Source organism: Pantherophis guttatus, chromosome 2 (assembly GCF_059756535.1).
Source record: "Pantherophis guttatus breed Tessera chromosome 2, ASM5975653v1, whole genome shotgun sequence".
NCBI lineage: Eukaryota > Metazoa > Chordata > Lepidosauria > Squamata > Colubridae > Pantherophis > Pantherophis guttatus.
This window is the reverse complement of record NC_142064.1, coordinates 48,627,600-48,652,747: the sequence shown is the minus strand read 5'-3', so window position 1 is coordinate 48,652,747 and position 25,148 is coordinate 48,627,600.

Below are 25,148 nucleotides of genomic sequence, written 5' to 3'. Positions count from 1 at the left end.
TTTTCTTGTACTATTACCACTAACTTGTAGTGCAGAATGATAATCAGTTATCTTAGTGATTTCCATCCAGTCTGATTCTCTCTATGCTTCTTTCCTTTAGGTAAAGGCGAACGTTTAAAAACTCTAAGAAACAATTCTCAGAATATGTGAAAATAAGGTATTGTGTCAAACAACACTTTAAAAGATTTAGTTCAACAGATAAATTATACCAGTTGCAGAGTTGGCTCTGATTATGTATTTACACACAAAAGGGTGATCCTGATCTCAATTATTTATAGGTATCTCTCACTGACAAATGAGATTTATGCATGAGAAACCAGTGGCAAGATTGAAGCTGAAAGTCAATAGTTATTGATCTTGGTGCATAGTTTGCCAAATGATCTTTTTAAGATGACATTACAATATTTATAATTGCATATATTATTTTTAATTCATCTAATTGTGATAAGAAAGGGAAATCTAATTCCTCATTTATTATGATGTCTTTCTTCTTTCCTGCTCCAATGTTGTAGTTTGATGGAATGTTTAAGTAATCTTATTGCCATGAAGAAAATATAACTAGGAGAATGTTCATTTCTCCTAAATTGAGGGTATGCTTCTTGGATTTTCATTTTTTTAAAAAAAATACATTTTCATCCAACTTGGTATAGTACAGTTTTTCAATACAGCTACACAGATATTTAAAATAACAACATAATGAAGAATGCTGTATTACTACCATAGCACATATAACTAATAGTATTCCTTCTGGATTATTTTAAAATATCTGTAATATCCATAAACACAAAATTAAGGCAGAAAAAAGAAATAAAAGGATTGATTTATCAGTTGTAATTAGAAAGTATAGTTTGTATACACTTTTTCAGATTTCTGATTTCAAACAACAGATAAATGAGAGTGACTTTACTTTGCTAATTCAGTTAGATCATTTTATGGACCAATTCAAAATAATCTAATTCAAGCTAACTAGGAATAAAGAATTGTATCACATAACAGTGGTATAAATTGAAGAATGGTGAGTTTTAAACGTATACAGAAATGTAAATGCACAAGAGAGAGGACATTAAAGAAAAACTGATTTGGATAGTTTAAGGATTGTGCTTCTGAGTGCAACTAAATGATACCAATTTCCTACATCCTGGAGCCATGCAGCTGTCACCAAGAGACAAGAGTAAGCAGCAGAAGAGAGGTCTGATGTTTTCATTAACCAGATGGCTACAGAAAATATGTCTGGTAGGTTGCAATAAAAGTAGAATCTAATTTGTTGGAATTGAACTGATGCAACTGATACAAAAGAAATGGCATAGTATGGATGTTGCAAGTTATGGTTTAACCACAAATATTGCTGGCTGATTGCTCAATAGGAGTAGGGTGGCGGCAAACCTCTAAACTGTTGCCACTTCTGATTAAAATAACCAGAGAGGGAACAGGTTGACATGACATGGTGGCTGGAAAATAGACTGCAGAAACTTCCTTTTAAACTGCATTCTTAAGAGAAATTCCTGTTGCTTTTCCTTTGAGTACTTGAAGTTGAACAAAACATATTGTATGTATATCACTTTGCTTTCCCTAATATTTGCCTCTATGTTATAAGCATTTGATTACTAATTACTATTTAATTAAATAAATTATTTAAATAATTAAATAAATAATTAAATAAATTTATTATTAAGCTCTCTGATAAATGGGTACACCTAATTTTGTGCTCTCTTAACAATTCCAATGGGATTGCCTTGATCTCTTTCCTAGTAGCATTTAATTCTTTGTGCTCTATTCATGAACATTTTGGAAGAAGGATATCAATTAAAGAATTAATACAACCTTCTCTTAGCATCCTTCTCATCAATTGAACATTTGAGACCTTATTGGGTATCTTTCCACTTTGAGAAGTATAGTTAATTGGGACACGAGATAGACACATTTCTGCTGTGGGCCCATATAATGCAATCCAGTGGTGGGTTTCAAAATTTTTTACTACCGGTTCTGTGGGTGTGGCATGGCTTGGTGGGAGTGGCTTGGTGGGAGTGGCTTGGTGAGCATGGCAGGAGAAGGATGCTGTAAAATCTCCATTCCCACTCCACTCCAGGGAAAGGATAGTGTAAAATCTCCATTCCCTCCCCAATCCAGGGGAAGGTTAATGCAAAATCCTCCTTTCCTCCCGAGCTGGGACTTGGGAGGCAGAGAATAGATGGCGGCAGGGCCAGTCAGCATTTTTACCAGCGGTTCTCCGAACTACTCAAAATTTCTGCTACCAGTTCTTCAGAACTGGTCAGAACTTGCTGAAACCCATCTCTGATGCAATCTCTTTCCATATGAAACCAAGAAGTAATTGTCTTTCTTTTTTACAAAGTGGCTACAAAGACCTGTGTTCTCAATCTGCTTTAATGTGTTATTACTGTTTTAAAAGTAATTTTAAAATAAACTTTTACTGTCTTCTACATGTATTTTATAATGATCATATTAGTTTATAAAAATATTTATTAGGTTGATTGGAGTAATCACATAAGTTATTAGAATTTAATTTTCAAGAAATATTGACGAATTGTATCTAAAAGAACATTCAAAATATCATTTTAATTGGATATTTAATAACTTTAGTTTGTTAACATTTCTAATATGTTTATTAGAGGTTAATTCCACGTAAATTGTTGTAATCTTCAGTTTAATTCCACGTAGGAATAAATTGTTGTAATTGTTGTAAAAAAAAAAAATCCGGCTGATTTTTTTCAGCTACACCACACCACATAACAATTTATTTATTTATAGAATCACCACATGAATATTACAAGTACAAAGGAAGTTTAAGCCTCAAACAAAGCTGCTATAAATATCTATGGAGATTCTCAATTATTTAGGTCATGGTTGTTCCAAAGGTGCTTTTTCCAAAAGGCAACTGGGCTTTGTTTTTCCTTGAACACATTTCGCTTCTCATCCAAGAAGCTTCTTCAGTTCTGAACTGGATGAGAAATGAAACGTCTTCAAGGAAAAACAAAGTCCAGTTGCCCTATGGAAAAGCACCTTTGGGACAAAGCTGCTATGCACTTTTTGCATAGTGGTTTTGTCCTAAGATTTTCTTGAGCGACTTCTATAAGTTTGGGAATTTTGTTTAGAAATCTCGTGATTCATAGTTGAATTTTCCCAATCCAAAATATGGAAAAGATAATAATGGTTCATAATATTTATTATTATTACTACTATTGATAGGATTTATTTTTACACAAAGTCATCCATAAACTATGGACAAGTAAATCTATGTTCACCTCTGAACATTCACTTCCATGCTAAAATGCTTTTGTAATTCTGTATGATAAAAAAACCATTTATTAGACATATTCTCTTGCTATACTCACTGCCTAGTTCTTTTCATAGGGAGTTTTCACAGTCATAGAGAAGTGAAGTGTTGTGCCCTTGCAATGCTTAAGTACTATACTCATGCAAGTGAATCAGCCATAGGTAATCAGCAGGCATAATTACAGCCCATGAATTGACCATAGTTTTATTTCAGAAAAGAAATAAATTGGGTGCAGCTTATTTATTTTCTTCTGCTTATGTCTGTTTGCCCATGTGCATCATCCTCTCTTTATCAATGTTCATGATATGCTAACAACTAAAAAGATTGCCTTGAATGACAAATAATGAAGGGACAGACTATTGCACATGAATTTTCATTGTTTCATAAATGAATAACATGAATAAAATCAAAATTATATAAATTGTACTGTATCTAAACAAGAACAAATAAACTACCGTGTTTCCCTGAAAATACAACTTACCCTGAAAATAAGCCCTTGCCTGATTTTCATGCTGCTCACAATATAACCCCTATCCCCAAAATAAGCCCTAGTTAAGAGTCATCATCAGCGGGTGGGTGGGGGGATGGGCATGGCCAGTTGACATTACTTGCATTGGGGGGTGCCTGTGGGGGGAGGAAAATTTCTTCATTCCCTTACTTTTTTTTTCTCCCTGAGCAATTGCCGCTTGGCTCTTTTGGTGAATGCAGAAGCGGCTGAAAGGGAAAACACTGTCTATTCTTCCGTGGATTGATTTCAGAAGCTGCCGCTATTGCAAGGCCTGGCTGCTGGGCCTGCTGCACCTGCTTCTGCTGGTGGCTGGTAGTCTCCAGGCCGGGCTGCTTTTTAGCCAGGCCAACAGGTGGCAGTGGGAGTGGCTCCCTGTGTTGTCCATGCTGCTGTTGTGCAACCTGCCACTGCCCTGCCTGACCTCAGCTCTGGCCTCCAACCGGGGTCTCATTTTCAGGGACACACGGTCCATTGTACCCTTTATTTCTTTTTCTCATACTTTTTTTGCTAGTCATGCTTGATCTGAGTCATATGAACAAAGATCTCTCCTATTGTTTTTCTTCCATGTGCCACTAAAATGAAGGAAATGCACAACTATAGTTATTTACATATTCAAGATAAATTAATTTTAAAGGTATGATGAAATACAATCATACTTCTATTCAATAGTATTATTAAAGTGGAATCTCTATGCCGTATCTGATGTCTTTTCTCAGTAGCTTTTCTCGGAGCTGATAGTCTTCAGCATAATAAGTTTCTTATTCATTGTAATGCAAACAAATAAATTTTCTTGACAAATTTCTCTAATTCTTGGCCAAAAGAATTGCTGAAATGAGGGAGGAAATAGGAATTCTTTGTATCTAGTCTAGTTTCCTCTCATTCTTCTTGATAAATTCCATTACAGTGAATGTGACCTTTATACTTCATCTTCCTTTTGAGCCTAGTGTTATTCTCAGTTTCCTTATAATGAAAGCATTACATGGATAAATATCCAACATTATCTTCCAGAAGGAGCACTAATTTGGGGCCAAAATAAAATACTTTAGTATAAAACCAGACTTTATTTTGAACCTTGCAGCTTCGTAATAGAGAGTGCTGAATAATTTTACAGATACTGAACACCCTGAACAATCTACTTATTGTAAAATATAATTTTGATCTCAGAATTGAAAAATGGCCAAAACAATAGTCCCTGATGATGATAATATATCAGATGCACACATTTAATATTTTTATTTTTCTAAAATAAAGATGATTGGGAATGATGTTGGGATAATTTGATTTCACACATATAGACTTTTGTTATTTGTTTTTACCTTTGTGCTATTATCTTAATCAGGAATTTTAATGTAAATGAAGGTAAATATATGTGTCCCAGGATAATATTGCAGGATCCGATCCGAGTCGATCACAGGGACCAAAGGTTTATTCTTCTAAGCAGTTGGGTTTGTGCTGGAGCCCATCATCAGGGAACTATCAGGTACTTAGTAGCGAAAAGTGCAAGGAAACAACAATTAATGACTTAATAGCCAGCCATCAATATCATAATTAACAACTAAAAGCTACACACAACAGAGGTGGTATTCAGCAGGTTCTGACCAGTTCTGGAGAACCAGTAGTGGAAATTTTGAATAGTTTGGAGAACTGTTAAATACCACCTCTGACTGGCCCCGCCCCCATCTATTCTCTGCCTCCCGAGTCTCAGCTGATCAGGAGGAATTGGGGATTTTGCAGTAACCTTCCCCTGGAGCGGGGTGGGAATGGAGATTTTACAGTATCCTTCCCCTGCCATGCCCACAAAGCCATGCCCACCAGGCCATGCCATGCCTCCCAAGCTATGCCCACAGAACTGGTAGTAAAAAAATCCCACCACTGACACACACAACCAGGAGTCATATAAATATAATGTGAGGAACAGTCCAGTGGATATATTCTGGAGAGAGAGAAGTTGATGATAGGTTCCAGCATGATCCTAAAAGCTTGGAAGAATAAATCTTTGGTCCCAGTGACCTACTCGGATTGGATCCTGCAGTAATTTTAATGCATTTAGTTTTTAATACATGTTTGATGTTCTTTCTACTGCAGAAAGTACAAATCAAATCAAACAGCAGATATTTATGTTTATGAGGGTGGAGCTTGTGGGTTGGTTTTGTTACCAGGCTTGGTAACATCTTCAGTGCAATTTAAAAAAACTCTACACCATCTATTCTCTAATACCATACCCACAAAGATGACTCCATGACAGAACACTCTATGAAACCATCATGAAATTTCTGGATCAATGGCTCCACACATACTTCAAGCTCACTAGGAAAATCTACCCTAAATTCCCCTGAAGAAGTTACCTAGCTCAGTAAAAAAACATTTGGAAAGCAACCCACAAGCTCAGAGAATGAACATCCACCTTCATCCTACAACTGAGCTACAGATATTTGCCACCATATACTGTATGTTTATCTTAACCAAAACAAAACTGTTATAATTATTTCTGTGGGTTAGAGTCAATGCCTTTGTTATCTATGGTTCTGGACGTAAGGAATAATAAAATCCTTTTAGAAGACCAACCTGTCCTTGCTTGGAAGAGACAGTTAAATTAGGGGTGGGATTCAGCCTATTTGGACTGGTTCAGGAGAGCTGGTTGCTCTGATGATCAGCTGAGAGTGAACTGGTTCACTCCGACAATCATGTGGGCCTGCCTACCTGCCTCTTCACTATACTGAGCTGAATTTTCTTTTTTTGAAGTCCAGCTAATAGGCGCGGCAGAGTGGATTGCCATGCTGTTTTATTCACTAGGGCTGCAATCGAAGTAAGTTTTAGACCGGTTTGGAAATGAACCATGTCTGCGCAGAGTGCACGTTCAGCGAACTGGTTGTTATACTGGTTGAATCCCACCACTGACCTAAATAAATTTCCAATGCTCTCTCATGCTGTCCTTTGAACTATTTGTAGTGATATTACTAGAAACTACAGCTATAAATGATCTTGATACTTGCTCACATAGTCAGGCTAAGTGAAGAGACTGAGATTTTTTCTGCTAGTGGATAAATTTACTGTACAATAATGATCAGAGATGTTAAAATCTGATCAATAATCAGATGCTACAGCAACTGCCACAAAGAGACATGCACCAAATTTTACGGAACTGTTTAACTTGGGATTTAGCTTTGATTCTTGTTGATTTCCATCTTGATTGTTAAGTATCTAATGTTTTATTTTGTGATACCTTTTGTGATTTCATTTATTTCAAACTGCTGTATACTGCTGTATATTTTTTTGAATCTCAGACTGTAAAGACACATTCACGTACATATTTAAATAAAATACCTGTAAGGTTTTTTTAAAAATGTGAATGAATTCCTCCTCAATCTTAAAGCTCAGTTAGCTCGTTGAAGTTTTTTGATCATCTTCTTGATGTGGGTTGTTTCTTTTTTACAATTTGTCACGTGAGAACCCCCCCTATTCTCCTGTCAGTAGAGACTTTCAGTGGGAATTTTTGATATGCCCCGAGAGCAACCAGATCTTTTTTAGTTCACTTTCCAGACCAAAAGCAACTCTTTAAAGCCAAGATCTGAATTCCAGCTAAAAAAGCACAAACTGTTGCTCTCTGACAACGCAGCTGACCTTCTATCGTTTCAGCACATCTGAATCCCTGTATAGATAGCTGAGACTAAAGATGATCCATGACCTTGTAGCTCCCAGATTTGCTGAGATGACCTTTAATTCTCAGCTGAATCTGGAAAATCTAATAATTTCTGACAGAAGCTACCTTTCAGGGAGTTCTCCTTCCATTGCTAGTTTGTTCTTTTCTGTCCACATCCAATATTTCCTTTTCAAGGGTAATACATTGGGTATATTACTTGCTTGTTGGTACATTTCAAATATATAGTAGTCATTTCTTCATAGTTATTAAATACTGTACATTTAATAAACCACTAGAGCAATACAATAAAATGTTAAATTTGGAACATCATTAAAACAGCAGACATATATTACCATACTTTTGCACTGTAGCACATTTGCAGGAAATTTCAGGCAGTCCTAGTTTAATGGCCATTTATTCAGCAACTGTTCAAAATTATGATAGTGCGGAATTAAGGGACTTAAGTTTTATGGCCTAAATTATAGCCATTGTAGTGCCCATCCAATTACATGATCGAAATTCAGGCACTTGGCAGTCCACCTACATTTATGATCAACCACAGGGGTGGTGCAACTCTTTTACCAATCTATCAGCCCTCCATCTATGCACTTAAATGACCAGGAAGCTCCAATAGTGCAGCACAAACCAGCCACCACCCCATAAAGGCTGAACACCTGAGAAGCATCAAAGCAGTTGCCCCATGGATACTTCAGAGTAGGGATGTCAAACTCGATTTCATTGAGGGCCACATCAGGGTTGTGTTTGACCTCGGAGGGCCGTGTGTGTGTGTGTGTGTGTGTGTGTGTGTGTGGCCAGGGGTGGGTATGATTAGGGTGGGCATGGCCATGGTGGGCGTGGCCATGGTGGGTGTTTGACACAGGCTCAAGATGCATTTTTTCCATTCTCTTTCTTTCCACAGCTCTTTACTATAACCATTTTCCTATCTGTTCTACCAGATATTACTGGCAAACATTTATTACTTATTCTTCATACTCAACTTAACTGTTTATTTCTAAAGTTATACCCCATTGTTTAATAATAAATTGCTTTTCCAGGCAGAAAAGCTATTTATACTATTGTATTTTTATTGTTCAACTAATAATAAAAAGTACAATAGCATAAATAACATGATAATACAAGATCTAACAGCAGAGGTAAATTTCCAGGATAGTAAATAGAAATGGCTGTCAATTATAGATCGTTAATTGTAGATTAAATGGACCTACAATATGTAAAATCTGGCATTAAACTGTAGTATTAACATAGGATTTTGCTTGTTTCCTATCCAGATCAGGCACTTACTTGAGGCCAAATAATTGTAATCCAGTCCAATCCAGTCCTCCTGCAGCACTCTGCTGGCCGAAAACAGGCTGTGCGGAGGCACCACACAGCACGTTTTCAGCCAGCAGTGTGTTGCAGGAGGCCATGGACGCCAAAAATGGGCCATGGGGGGCTGCATGTGGTCTCCTTGTGGCCCGTTTTGGCCGGCAGAGGTTGGTCCTTTGATATTTCCAGGTTGGCCCCGTGGGCCAGATTTAAGCACTCCATAGGCTGGATCCAGTCCGCAGGCCTTGAGTTTAACACTCCTGCTCCAGAGGCACCAAGGGCATATGTAGTGTGAAGTAGATCCCCCTCCACCATACTCAGGGGTATAGTGACAAGGAGCATTTTAGGATGCTGCTGCTGAGTGGTTACCTTTAATTTTGTTTTCCTTCTTTTGCACAAAGGGCCAGGCTGGGTATACCTTGAAAGAGTCAGTCCAAAATGGTGAAGATCTGCTTGCATGGTGGAACGCAGGAAAGCTGGGCTGGGGCTTTCAGTCATTCAGTATTTTTTTCTTTTTTGGGGTTGACAGTGGTGGCTACTGCTTCATGCAGACCATTGGAGCCTCACAGGCATTTGGAGCTTCCAATTTAATAACCCCTTTGCTCAACAACCAAGATACTGGTCCCAATTGGGATTGTTAAGTGAGGACAACCTGTACAAGGCCTGCAAGAATTTTTTTTTTTAAATGTCAAGTTTCTTGGCCTTTTGCTGGAAGACAGCAGACTTTCTAGGATGTGCCTACAGTACTTCATTTCAGCAGAAGAGGTGTCAAAGAAATTCATTTCTACTAGTTCATATTCACTTTGATGGAAGAGAATTTATTCATTTCTGCCTTTTAAGTAAAGACTAATTTAAGTGAGAAAATATTTAAGAGCTTCTGCTTTTAAACACAGCATGGTTCAAAAATGATTTGGAAGAAGTGTTTTGAACCATGCCTACTACAACTCCTCCATTATTCACTAAAAACCTATATTTTTCAGGCTGCCAAGTGAATCTGAAAAAAAGGATGGTATTGCTTTCAAAGTTATATTTGCTTTAATTCGTGGATTCCTTAAAGTAACTGCACTAGATGACGTACAAGGTCTCTTCCAACTCTGTTATTCTGTTCTGTTCTGCTATCATGTCACCTTCTTTTCTCTAAACTAGCCATACCCAATTCCTGCAACATCTACAAGCAAACAACCAAGCTCAGAGAGCACCAAAGATTCCCCAGTTCTTGATCTACTATAAACTGATTTATATCCTCTGAGTGTTTCCTTATTCCAAATTCAATGAAAATATATTTTCTCCTGGCCTACAAAATCCCATTGCCTATTTTCGGACATCTTCTGGTTCCTCACAATACCTTTTCTCTCCATATGTACTGTCAAATTTATACCATGGTATCAATTCACCAAGGCTGTTAATTTTCTTTGGAATAGTTATACCTACCTGAAATATTTAGACTTTGCACATCATATACCATTTTTTAAGTACTACCATGGTGCATTTTTTTTTCCATTTTGGAAAAAGCTAACAGATATTCAGGAATTTGATTGGGAGCTGCCCAGAATTGGCTGAAAGATGGGTGGCTATATAAATGTTTTAAATAAATAAATAGTTCATTAACCCTTCATTTCATCATCAATTTTTTTTTAAAAAACTGAAAAGTTTACACAGATTATTTTCCTAATAACCTCCACTAATACAAAATGATCATGATTTAGATCAGGGGTCTCCAACCTTGGCAACTTTAAGCCTGGAAGACTTCAAGTCCCAGAATTCTCCAGCCATTGTGGGGGAGGTCTTTCTTTCTTTCTTTCTTTCTTTCTTTCTTTCTTTCTTTCTTTCTTTCTTTCTTTCTTTCTTTCTTCCTTCCTTCCTTCCTTCCTTCCTTCCTTCCTTCCTTCTTTCTTTTTTTCTTTCTGTCTTCCTTCCTTCCTTCCTTCCTTCCTTCCTTCCTTCCTTCCTTCCTTCCTTCCTTCCCAACCTAAATAATAATAATGTTAGAAAATAAGAGACAGGAAAACAAGAAGGAAAATAAAAAACAACATACAATTGTGCATTTCATCTTTCTTTCTAATGAATAATGGTCAGCTTAGACTTTCTCCCAATCTTTTTGTCTTAGTTAAAATATTTTCAAAAATGTGATGGTGACTTTTGGTTCTCAAAACTTGAGCTCATGATATCTAAGGAATACCTTCTGCTATATCAATCTACCATTGACACATAGACTAATTACCTGTAGTGTTGCAGAGGTCTTGGGACAGGGGTTGTGCAATGTGACACACAATTAATTTTAGCTTTAAGCTTGATAGATAATAGGAAACCTGTTTTCAGGCCTCAGTGGAAAAGAGTCAGGTTGACTGAGAATGCCTTAGAATGATGGGAAATCCACAAGAATAGAAATGACTTTCTTTTGCAAAAAAAAAAAAAAATGTCCACTAGCACCTTTTCCAAGTAACATTTTCATTAAATGATTTTGTGTACAGCAACAGCAGTAGACAGGACAGTTGATAGAAGTAGACAATTTATCGACAAGGGTTGATAAAATAGCAAGGCTGCAATTGATTATGAAAGATTCTTGGAGTTTAAGACTGGCTTCATACATCACATTATTTCTGCTTATTTAACCATGAATTGTAGCCACATATGCTGGGTTAGCACATCTTGGTAAGGAAAAACTAAATAAATCACAGCATCGATTAAGTTGCTACATGAACCAAGTTTCCAGTTCTAGCTTCTTTGCAAAGACCCTGAACTAAGCAAGGTAGCTTACCTTTCTTTAAGGACCTAAAAGGAGAGACATTCCAAACTCCTTTGATGTCTGTAATTTCAGTCTGTGTATTTTGTGAGCACTGCAATATTCTGCTTTTTCTCTCATGGGTTTTCATGTCATTTGTTCCAATTGGACCAGGGACAGAAGAGAGGCTATTTCTCTACAAATTTTACCATCATGGTGATAATGACAGTACCAAAAACAACTCCTTTGTTCAGAGTGGTGAACTTATGATTCCACTTGCATATTTGTCCTCTGGATAATACAAAAACCTTTTCTATTTTTCTTTCTATTCTACTGAAGAACATTTGCAAGTCATCCCTTAATATATAATACAATATCAATCTCTTCTGAATTCTCATTTATTCACTGATAGATTTTTTTTTGGATACCCTTTGCTGTCACTCTTGCTATAAAAATACTAGGGTTTCTTCAGTCTCTTCACCAGCCATAAAAATGCAGCAATGCATTTCTTGGGATTTTACTTATCTTTGAAGCACTGGCTCAGATAAAGCTTTCAAAATTCAAAATGTCTTCCAAACATATGCATAACTGGTATGGTTCAGATCATATCACAGTCATTTCAGCCTGTACGTTTAGAGTTTGGGGATATTTTAAAAAATGGACACAGAAAACACACCAATAGTGTTATTTGATGAGGTCTGGCAAATGTGATATAAAAGAAAAATGGTAGACTGATCAGAATTATGATCACCATAATTCATACTAGGACTCTTTAAAATGCTGACAATAGTAAACATTTGCTATCAACCCAGAGTTGCTGAGAGTCAGGCAGCATATAAATTTAATAAATCATTATTCTTGGTGGTAGTCAGCCAGATGTTAAGACATTTTTATCTACCTATTAAGTTCTTGCCAAGGATAGGCAGATGTTGCTGTTTAATAATGTTAAAAGTATCACTGGACGATGTAAGCTATTCCAAGAAAAGAGGTCTTTTGCAATTAACTAATGGTGATATTGTCAATGCCGTTGGTGTTCAAGTGGTGCACCAGACGTTTTTGAATTGCACCCAAGGCACCTATTACTCTTGGTCCAGGTATTGGTATTGGCTTGAACCTTTACTATGAGAGAAATATAGCAATGTGGATATTTCTCTTTCTACTGTCTTGTAGATCCTGAGGTAAACATCATTTATTATTATTATTTTTTAAAAAAATCTTCTCGTTGATTGATGATTCTTGTATTTTTATACCACTTCTATGCCAAGTGATTCCCAGTCAACTATATTTAGTAGACAAAGCAGATTAAAAATAAAGATAATAATGCATTTAAGAATAATGAGTTCTTGTACAAAAGATGATTACATCATTTCCCAGATGATCTCGATCTCAGTCCTAAGTAATTTCCAGAATATAAGCAGTGATGATATTAGCCCAACCTTGAGAAAGAGATGATGCAAGGAACCACAACTGAAAAATAATACTTAATATGTCTCTGCACCCTTTGCTTTCAGGCTTGGAGACCCATCAAAAGACTTCAGCGGGATGTGTGTGTGGCAGCCTTACAATAATAAGCTTAAAAGGAAAATTGGGCTGAGAAACAGTGACTGGTCACCAATGAACTTTCTGTTCAAATCGGAAGCTTAATTTGGGTGTCTTTAAGCCCAAGTCAGTACCTTAACTCTTACACTACCCTGCCTTTGAGATTTGGTAGAATAATTCATTTGGATCATACCACAATTCTTTTTCAGATTCTTTTTTCAGATGATCTTTCAGAGCCACAGTGGCACAGTGGTTAGAATGCAGTACTGCAGGATACTTCTGCTGCCTGCAATTTGTCAGATCGAATCTCACCAGGCTGACTCACCAGATTGACTCAAGGTTGACTCAGCCTTCCATCAATATGCTGAGTCGGCAATATGACGACTGTAAACAGTTTAGAGAGGACTGTAAAAACACTATGAAGCGGTATATAAGTCTAAGTGCTATTGCTATTGTTATATTCTCTTCGTCTGAACCTAGATAGAATTAGATAAGTGCATTTTTTTTAAAAGGAGGGATAAACAGACTGCAACCATAGTTTGAAAGCTTTCAATACTTGGATAAATGTGTTGTCTATTTTCAGACATAGGGATGTGGTGGCTCAGTGGCTAAGATGCTGAGCTTGTCGATCGAAAGGTCGGCAGTTCAGCGGTTCAAATCCCTAGTGCCGTGTAACAGGGTGAGCTCCCATTACTTGTCCCAATTTCTGCCAATTTAGCAGTTCGAAAGCACGTAAAAAATGCAAGTAGAAAAATAGGGACCACCTCTGGTGGGAAGGTAACAGTGTTCTATGCGTCTTTGGCATTTAGTCATGCTGGCCACATGATCACAGAGACGTCTTCGGACAGCACTGGCTCTTCGGCTTTGAAATGGAGATGAGCACTGCCCCCTAGAGTCGGGAATGACTAGCCCATATGTGCAAGAGGAACCTTTACCTTTACCTATTTTCAGAAACTTTAGTTTACCTATATATAGATCTTGAGTTGTTTGGAGGTTCTAGACAGCTGATTTCCAGGTGGTCTTCAATTTACAGCCATTCATTTAGTGACTGTTCAAAGTTACAATGGTATTGAAAGAAAGTGACTTACAACAAGTCCCCATATTTACAATCATCACAGCATCACCACAGTCAAAATTTGAGCACTTGGTAACTGGCATGCATTTGCAATGGTCACAGTGTCCCAGGGTCATGTGGTCACCATTTGTGACCTTCCCAGATACTTTCCAACAAGCAGATTCTTCGAGCAAGCCAGATTCACTTAACAACTGCATGATTCATTTAACAACTGCAGTGATTTGCTTAAAAACTTTGGCAAAAGGGTTGTAATACAGGGCATGGCTGACAGGAAATCCAGTCAGTTCAAATGAATATAAAGGTTTATTGCAAACTTAAGCTCTCTACAAGAATCTGAACTACTAACAGTCAAAGCAAATTGGTTGTAGATGAGTGACAATGAAATTCAAAGTGGGCTGGACTTAGATTTCTTGTAGGTGTGATGGGACTTGAGACTGATCATGGGTTTGGTCCTGTTGCTTGGGCTCAACCTGGTTGTCTCCTACAATGACTCACTTAACAACCACCTTACTTAGCAAAAGGAATTCTGGTCACAATTTTGGTCATAAATATATAACCTTGACTTATATAACCTTGACCAACGATTGATAGCTCCTTCAATTTGAGAAAATCATCCTCTTATACCGAGTGTGCCACTTTAGGACAGAGTGGTGAGGAAAGAAATGATCACCTTCCTAGGTTGATTCAGATCAGCTGAATCAACCCTGACAATCAACAGGATGACAGATGTTGCACCCAGCCAATATATATGTCTTCATAAGTAAAGAAAGAAGGGAAGTATCTAAATTCAAACCTAAATGTATCAGTTAACTGATTTAAAATAGAATAGCTGTTATTTTATGTGGCTGTTGTTCAGTTACAGACAAAGTTGAACAAATCTATTTTACTTTTATATTTAATATTCCCTTATTTTTTAACTTCTTGTAAAAATGAAGTAAATTAAATTTTCACAAATTTATACAGGTCAAATTCATCTCATCTGTCTGTCTTTCTGTCTGTCTCAACTTTGCCTAGAGCAAGTAATATGCCTTTTATTAGAGTCACAGAATTTCAAGTGCTACTTTATTCCCCTTCAGTCTTCTCCCATCTAAATGTGCAAATGTAATCTCAGTCTTTCTTAAAGGATTTGGTTTCTAATCCTTTGATCATCTTCATTGCCCTCCTCTGAATGTGTTGCAGCTTCTTCTTAATACGTTGCCTGTAGCCAGTCGATAGTGATCTTCTCTTCCAAGGTTTCTTGGAACGTTTATTCCAAGTCAGGCATCTCCTTCTGCTATGCATTCCTTTCTCTCAAATTCTACCCCTACTGACCTTTTGGAAACCATAAAAACCTGGTGCTTTCACCAGGCCCCTGGGGCAGGCTGATTTGGGATCTTGCTTTTGAGACAGATTGATCCTTTGTATTTATGGTTGTAAATTCTTTGTTAAAGTTGCTGTTGTTATTATTGATCATTATTCTTTTCTGCTTGGGTTTTAAATTGTGTCTGCTATATATTGTTGCATGCGGACAAGAGGTGCTGCAACCAATAAGGTAGTTTCTTAATCAATTAAACAAACAAAAAAACTCTGTAGCTGTAGATTTGATTTTTTATTTCCATAAGGATTTTTTTTTCATTTCTCTAAGTCTTATTTCATTATATTAGCCAGCAACATGGATTGGACTTTTATTTTTGCTCTTCCTCTTAGTTTTGTATTATATGTAACTCACTCCACCACTTTATCCAAATCATTAATAAAAATATAGATATGTAGGAACTTCATACTTTCTTCCGGTTTAATGAGGATTCATCAATGAATACTGTTTCAGCATGACTTTTGAGATAGCTATATTACCATTACCACCCAGGGGGAGAGCCTTCTCTGTGGGAGCCCCAGCCCTGTGGAATGAACTGCCCCCGGAAATATGTAAGATCTCCGACCTCCGGGTGTTTCTCTGCGCTCTGAAGACCCTGTTGTTCCGCCAGGCCGGGCTATTAACATAACGTTTTAAATTGGGGTATTTTAAATTTCTGGGATTTTAAATTGGAGCCTAATTATTTAATGATTTTAAATTTTAATTGTTGTTTTGTTTCTGTGTTTTTAAATAGGCTGTACACCGCCCTGAGTCCTTCGGGAGAAGGGCGGTATAGAAATAAAATTATTATTATTATTATTATTATTATTATTATTATTATTATTATTATTATTATTTATTTGCAAGCTATCCAGCCCATATTTGGCTTGCTTATCAGAATGTCACAGGCACACTTTGCTTAAATAGTAATAACACTTATATACTTACAGAGTTATACACTGCTTCATAGTGCTTTACAGCTTTCTCTAAGCAGTTTACAGAGTCAGCATACTGCCCCCAACAATCTGCTCCTTATTTTACTGACTTCAGAAGGATGGAAGGCTGAGTTAATCTTAAACCGGTCAGAATCAAACTCCTGTCAGTGAGTAGTGAGTTAGCCTGCAATACTGCATTCAAACCACTTCGCCACCATGGCTCACTGATTTTTCTGATTTTCTCCAGTACCTTCATGCTTAATCATAAATATATTAAATCATGCTTAATCATAAACATATTAAATCATGCTTAATCATAAACATACTCATTTTTTAACAATGTATTAAGGAGATTACCAGATTTTTTAAAAAATGAGATAAGATTTGATCAGAAGAACTGCTCTTGGAAAATCAACGCTGACTTGTGGCAATTACCCTATTGTTTTAAAAATGATTACATATTATTTTCTCCATCGTATGCATGATATCAGATTTAGTAGTTCCCAGATCCTCCTTCCTCCCCTCCCTCTTACTTTTTAATGGAAGAAATATTTGACCTCCTCCAAGTTTCTGGCATTTCACCAGTTTTCAAGGATTTCTCAGAGACCATTAGCAAGTACTTATTGTAGGATACAATCTGGCCTGGAGATTTAATTGTATTCCTGGACTATATTACTATCTGCCTCAAGTGTCATACCTTCCTTTTCTTTTTTTTTTTGGTCACATTTTCATGATAGAATATATATATTCCCCTACTGGAGAAAAATGAACAAAATAGAAAGCCAATTCTAGTTTCTCAGAATAATTGATGATGGTCTAATGATTAAGGCAGCAAACTAGAAAGCAAGAGACTATGAGTTCAAATCCCACTTTAGCTAATAGCTATGAAAGCCAGTTAAGTGATCTTGGGCCAGTCATTCTCTCTCAGCCCAACTCACTTCAGAGTTGTTGTGGGGAAAATAAGATGAGGAAAGTGTGCTGGAAAGTGTGCTTTTTCAAGAGACTACTGGACTCTCTGGTTTTTCTTTGATGTTTTGCTTCTCATCCAAGAAGCTTCTTCAGCTCTGACTGGATGGTAAGGAATGGAAGGATTCTCCTTTCAAACAGCTAGTCATTTTGCATTCTTTTAGAGAGCCATTGAGGCCACCTAGAGTTTTATGTGTCATCAGGATCATCTGAGTAGTGCAAATGGGTGTAGAGTCTTCTTGGAACTGTTGAAAGGTCTATGTTGTAGAACGGAGATAGATGATGTCTATCCCTCCCTCTCTGTTGAGAGAGGCTGTTCAATTTTGACATAGATGACCGCTTTGATCTCTCTTTCAAACCAGCGATCCTGTCTGTCCAAAATGTAGACTTTGCTGTCTTCAAAAGAGTGCCCTCTGTCTTTTAAATGCAGCTGGACTGCTAAATCTTGTTCTGATGGGTTTGTTCTCCTATGTTGTGCCATACATTTATGAAGTGGTTGTTTTGTTTCCCTGATGTACAGTTCTGCACATGGCTCAATGCATTGTACTGCATATACCACGTTTCTCAGTTTGTGTCTGGGTGTTTTATCCTTGGGGTGGACAACCTTCTGCCTTATTCTTGGTTTTTTTAAAAACAGTTTATTTATACATTTTCATTTAACATACATAAGTGCTTTGTAAACAGTGTATTGTCTGAGTCAATTTGCTTACATGATAATATTTTTCCAGCTCCTAATTTCTAACTCTATTATCCAACCATTTATAAAACAAGTCCCATGTTCAAAAATACTTTGAATCTCCTTTTTTTAAATCTTTAATGTCAATCTGTCCATTTGTGCACAATCTAATATTTTTTTAATTATATCTTCTCTCAGTGTTTCCTCATTTTTCCAGTACTGTACAAATACAATTCTTGCTGCTGTCAAGACATGTAGTATTAAATACAAATTCTTATCATACTTTTCTAGTACTATACCTAACAGAACTATTTCTGGATTATAATCTATATGCAGCTTTAACATTTTTTCTAACCATGTATGTATTTTTGTCCAGTATTTCTTTGCTTTCACACATGTCCACCACATGTGATAGTACGTGCCTGTGTATTCTTGGGTTTGAAGTCTGCACATATGTTGTGTTGGCTGAAGATCTTCCTGAGCTTTTCTGATATTCCTGCAATGTATGGAATGACAATGTTGCTTTATATCTTCTTTATAAAGAAATAGATTATTTGGTAGGTTCTAGAATGCCAACAAATGGACATTTTCCCCTCTCCCCCGATGCTAGTGATAATATATGGTTATATAAAGTTGCAGTTTTCTTCAAGATTTATTTTAGTTTTCATTAATTCATGCAAATATATATTAATAGCTATCAGCTCTAACAGTTTTTAATAGAATGTTGTGGAGTCCTTGTTTCACTCATATGATGTTGGCACAGAGCCACATTTCAGAAAATAGTAGTTGTTTTCCTGGAACTGGTTGTCATAGATGGGAAGCAATTCACTCAACCTAGGATTCATTGGAGACGAGCAACTTTAAAAACTGTAGATAATTTAAATTTAATTTAATGCACCTGTGTTCTTCAAACTTTTCATAGTAGCCTGATTTCTTACAATTATCTTAGCAAGCTACATGGAAATCTCTTACAGAAAGATAGCAATTTAACTTTCATAGTGGGAGTTTGAATCAGTAGCTTTTATAGACATTTAGCAGCCCCATCCTTACAGCTGTAGTTTCTCACAAAGTAATATTGGAAGAAATGATTCTTGGGCTAGATCAGCGCCTTGAATACCGAAACTGCATCTTTAATACGTTGTCTGCAATGTGTTTAAGCAGTGGGTTTGCAAGACTTTCCGTCTTCAGCTGCTTTGTACATGTTGCGATATGGCACCGGGACAAGTGCACATGGCCCAGCTGCTTAAGTGGAAAACTAAATGTATCAACTACTGCCAAAAATCATATTGCCTTCTTAGAAAAAGACCATCAAAATACTATTAAAGTAATGAATGCTGATCAGAAAATAAAAGGAAAAGACAAAATAAAACCCTGCCTTGCACATATTGTAACAATTCTATAGGTTTCAATCCTCAGCATTCATTTTATTCCTGGAACGGGAATGATTTTTATAGCAGTCATGCTTCCTGTAGAAAAGAATGGCCAGCAGATGTTCATCTTTAAATGCTCATGTACAGAGAGTTTGAGACCACAGTTTTCTCATTTGTAACAAAGGACTGGAAATCAAAATTTAGCAGCCCCCTCTCTCAACAGAGAGGGAGGGATACGGCATCTTCTATCTCCAGTCTAGAACACAGTCCTTTCAGTAGTTCCAAGAAAAACCCACACCCATTTGCACTACTCAAGTGACCCTGAGGATAAACCTCAGATAAACCTCCAAGTGGCCTCAACGACTCTCTAAAAAATTGTAAATGATCAGCTGTCTGCAAGGAGTATAAATCCTTCAAGAGGGCTGTGGAAATATTTACAGACCCCTCACATCCTGGACATAAACTGTTTCAACTCCTACCCTTAAAACTACGCTATAGAGCACTGCATACCAGAACAACTAGACACCAGAACAGTTTTTTCCCCAAACACCATCACTCTGCTAAACAAATAATTCCCTCAACACTATCAAACTATTTACTAAGTCTGCACTACTATTAATCTTGTCATCGTCCCTATCACCCATCTCCTTCCACTAATGACTATGACTGTAACCTTTTGCTGGTATCCTTACGATTTATATTGACTGTTTCCTAATATTATTTGATTGCTTATTTGTTCCCTATGACTACCATTAAGTGTTGTACCTTATGATTCTTGATGAACATATCTTTTCTTTTATGTACACTGAGAACGTATGCACCAAGACAAATTCCGTGTGTGTCTAATCACACTTGGCCAATAAGAAATTCTATTCTATTCTATTCTATTCTATTCTATTCTATTCTATTCTATTCTATTCTATTCTATTCTATTCTATTCTATTCTATTCTATTCTATTCTACTCTACTCTACTCTACTCTACTCTACTCTACTCTACTCTACTCTACTCTACTCTATTCTATTCCCCACCATCCACTCAGAGCTGAAGAAGCTTCTTGGATGAAAATGAATAGTTTTTCAAAGAAAAACTAGAAAGTCCAGTTCTAGAAAAAAAGCACCTTTGGGACAACCATGACCTAGATGACTGAGAATCTCCATAGATGACTGGAACCGAACAAAGATAATTTAATATAGTTTCCACTGAAATCAATAAGAAAGTAGTATTTAAATCTCATTGATTTCAGTGGAAACTATATAGTCCTAACTTTATTTAAATCCAGTCTTTGTTTTTGCTGCAGAAACACATGGATGTAATAGGAATGTAATCGCAGCAAACATAATTACCATGCAAAGTGTCGTGTCATTCTTGACTATTCTCTTAGTCATAGATATGATATGATATTAAGAAAATTTATATGATTCGCTCAGGTGACTTCTGATGACTTACAGAAATAAAACTCCAATACAAAACTCAATAATCCCCCACCCACCCCTGACAACAACAATGAAACCATCCACTCCTGGGTTTTCATGCCCCTTGGCAAAAGCAATTCTTCAAGGCCTTACAAAAGAGTGTCAAGATGGCAGCCAATCTTATTTCTGCATGGATAATGTTCCTCAGGGAAGGAGCCATCACAGAGAAGATCCTTCTTCACTAGATGGACCTTCTTAAAAGAAGAGACCCATAACATGACATGTTTCCTCATTCTGATCGGTCAGATAGCTATAACTGGGAAAAGATGGTCCTTCACATAATCAGGTCCCAAATCAGGTCCCAAATAAACAAAGCTTTATTTCTGAAAAGATAATACAAGTCATTAGGCAATTGAAAAAAAATATATCAGTAAAGTTATTCAAATGTTGGCAAGGTGTAATAGATGTTGGGTAAATAGTACCTTTATGGTTTGACTGTACTAAAGCTTATACTTCTGTAGACATATATACACATAGCTGCATATAAAAGAGGTCCAAACAAGTTGTAGCCTTAAATCCATGCCTCTTTTGAGATTGCATCAATGTTTAATGCACAGACATAGAGATAAGGCTTTGATCATAATGCTAGGACAGCTTTATGATAAAAAAGCTAGGACACTTGCTGTTTTGGCAAACTTTTCTCCAAGCATGCTGCCGAATGTTCATGGAAGAGTAATAAAAGCACTATCAATAGCACTTACTCATATACCACTTCATAGTGCATTACAGCCCTTTCTAAGCTGCTTACAGAGTTAGCATATTGCCCTCAAAAATCTGGCTCCTCATTTTACTGACCTCTGAAGGGTGGAAGGCTGAGTCAACCTTGGGCCAGTCAGGATTGAACTTCTGGTGTGGGCAGAGTTAGCCTGCAATACTGCATTCTAACCACTGCTTCACCGTGGATTGACTCTATTACCTTCCTTAATCTGAATGTTACCCATGAGTGTTTGACTTGTGAAGTCAGCTCAGACTTGAAGAAAAGGGAAGACAATAGGAAAAAGAAGAGAAGACGACTTTATAGGATGACTTATTGGTATTTTATATAGTTTGGGATATATACAAGATATAATTGGATTATAGCTAATTTGGAGGTATTCCATAAGTTTACACCATAATGAATCATGAGTTTTGATATGTTGAAAATTGATACAATTTATTATTTATGCAAAGATGAGTTTTCAATCATATATGAAGTATACTCATGACAATGATCTTCCTGAGTTGCTTTCCTGGGTACTTAATTTAATCTTAATTAATTGCACCACAGCGAGAAATGCTTTTCTTCTTTTTTTTAAAGGTTGTACAGATCAACTAAAAAACAATGTTCTCATTGTAAAATTAAGAAAAAATGTTAAACTGATAATGGCAAATGAAATTAGCACAGGAAACACACTGTAGATAGAAAAAATAGTTTTAAATGAATTTACACAAATGTGTTTTTTGTGGTCAGAAACATAATTCCAGTTTTAAAGAGCATGTCTAAGCTTTGCCTAAATATAGGACTGTAACTTCTCTGTCTCTCTCTATCCCCCCCTCTCTCCCTCTCTCCCTATCTCCCTCTATTTATATCCATATTTTTTTTTATTTGTATCCACCCAAAGTTGTTGGTCGGGTGGCATATAACTTTATCTAATAATAATACATTTATGTATATACATTGTCTCCACTATTAAAATGTTGTTGTTCTCATTGCCAATAAGAATGCAATAATAATAGACATACAGTGTAAGCAAAACACAAATATAAAAGCAACAGTCTCCATGTTAAATGTGTGCAATTGGCAGATGATCAAGATTGCATGAAGTTTCTGCATATGCTGCAGAGCTGACTATGCAAAATATGTAGGTCAGCAGAAGATTTGGTTCATAATAGTCCAATGAAATTCTCATAATAGTCAATGAAACGTTCAAACCACTTCTTTGACCTTATGCTAATCAGGGGTGGGAGGCAGAGACAAACAAGTTTGATAGCTATCCTAATGCACAAGAAACCACAACCATTTATTTCAATGTGTAACCTTTCTTAGCCAGTCCGGTCACTGCTTTCAGTGAGATAGAGGAAAAAGTGGGAGGTCTAAGAAATTCCATGTTTGGGGCTTGGAAACAATCTCAGGACTTTTTTAAAGACTAAAAAAATCTCTCTTTTTTTTTTGACGGCACGCTGTTTCTCCTGAATCCCAGCATATCAGTTTTTGAATTTCAGAACAGACATAATCTGCACGTTGTCCCATTCTTCTTGAAATTGAATGACAATAAAAAGTCAAGGTTTGATCACGAAGTATCAGTGTTATAGAATTTTGTTCTGAGCAGCTTATAAAAAGCTGCATACTGGTGATAAGTAGGCTTAATCATTCAATACACCATTTTCTTTCCTTCCCTCTCAAGAAATGCCCTCAAACAGAGATGATTTTAGATCCTTTAAAAGGAAGTGATTGGAATTCATGCAACTGAAATTTTAATAAAGAAGGAGAGTTGGAAGATGATTACAGAAAATCTTTTATCACACAACACTGATTACATTATGATGACTAAATAATAATCACTATTATTCGAAATAGTCTAGATATCATGAAAGATTATCGATAACACACACAACATCCATCAGAACAAACACACACAAGCACACAGACACACACACACATACAGGAGAGAGAGAGAGTGGGAGGGAGGGAGGGAGAGAGAGAGAGGGGTGTTTTAAAGTTGTTAAACTGGAGATGAAAGCAGTACAGGTAGTCCTCAACTTCCAACAGTTCCTTTAATGACTGTTCAAAGTTATAACAGCACTGAAAAATGTGACTTATGATTGTTTTTCACAGTTATGACTTTTCCAGTGTCCCCTTGGTCATGTGATCAACATTCAGATGCTTGGCAACTGTTTTGTATTTATGACTGTTGCTGTGTCCCAAGGTCATGGGATCACCTTTTGTGACCTTCTGACAAGCAAAGTCAGAGGGGAAGCCAGATTCACTTAACAACTGGCTACTAACCTATCAACTGCAGTAATTCACTTAATGACTGTGGCTAGAAAAGTTGTAAAATGGGGCACTTAACTCACTTAATACATGTCTCACTTAACAACAGAAATTTTGGGCTCAATTGGAATCATTAGTGGAGGACTGCCTCTTTGTGGACAAATTTTTGTTCCTTATGATTAAATTCAAGTTGCAGTTCTGACACCTCTCTTGTATAATACCTATTGTCATTTGTTTGCTCAAGTTGGATGCCAGACTTTGCTTAAGGATCACCTGACAAACTTGTAGAAAGAAAAATTACAGGCAGTGGTGTCTATCATGGCTTCATTGAAAACACTAAAAACTACTGACCACACGCATTCAGGAAAATATCTTAAAAATATTCAATGTCTTTCAGATGTTGGATCAGAGAGTTACTGGATGAAAGGGCGAGGCCATTCCAGGTGGACAACTGAATGATTCTTTTCATTAATATTTATGGTACAGTACAAAAATTACAAAACATTTGTATAGCGAAAAAACTGGACAAACAACATGGAAGGAACGTTTATTTATTAGAAAAACTGCTCTGAATATGAATCATTCAAAGAAAATTCCAGTCTGCTCCTCTATGGTCTACTCTATCCTTTGGGGATTTATTCAATTTGAAACATTAAAAGGAAAACATCCTCTGAAAAACAAAATAGAAGAATGGAACATTTTGAGGTTAGAAAGATCCCTCCTGTTCAGGGGATGCTTCCCATTTACTTTGGTTTTCTTTTCTCTTGATCCACAGACATGCATTCTATTTTTTTTTAATGCCGTTATGATTCTGAATGCATGCTTGCCAAAAAAAATCCCGATGTGCAAGAGGCACATGTGCTATATAATCACTTAGGGAACCTGGCACTGTTTATATGAAAATATTCATGTCTCCTTTTTGTGGTAAAGTTGACCTGTTTTTGTTCTATTAATAATTGGCCCTTTTTATTTTTGAATATTGGCCAATACAGACCAATAGCCTTTAAAAAAAAAAAGATGTGTTAAGTCTGCTCTGTCCAATTGTGCAAATAAATGCTAAGAAAATGGAGCATAAAAATATTTCATGTTAATAGAAGTGATTGAAGGCAGATATGCAACACTGCAGCAATTGAGGCCATGGCAAAAAATCAAAAAGTCAAAAAATCATTGGTTCCAGGGGTGAAATTCACTTACCTTCCTTACCAGTTTGCAAATGTGTGTGCAAAGCCTTCTGCGCATGTCAGAAGCTTAAAATCATCACAAAAAAGTGACATCATGACGTCTGTGCAGGTGGGTGGAGCTTCCCACACCTGCCAGATAG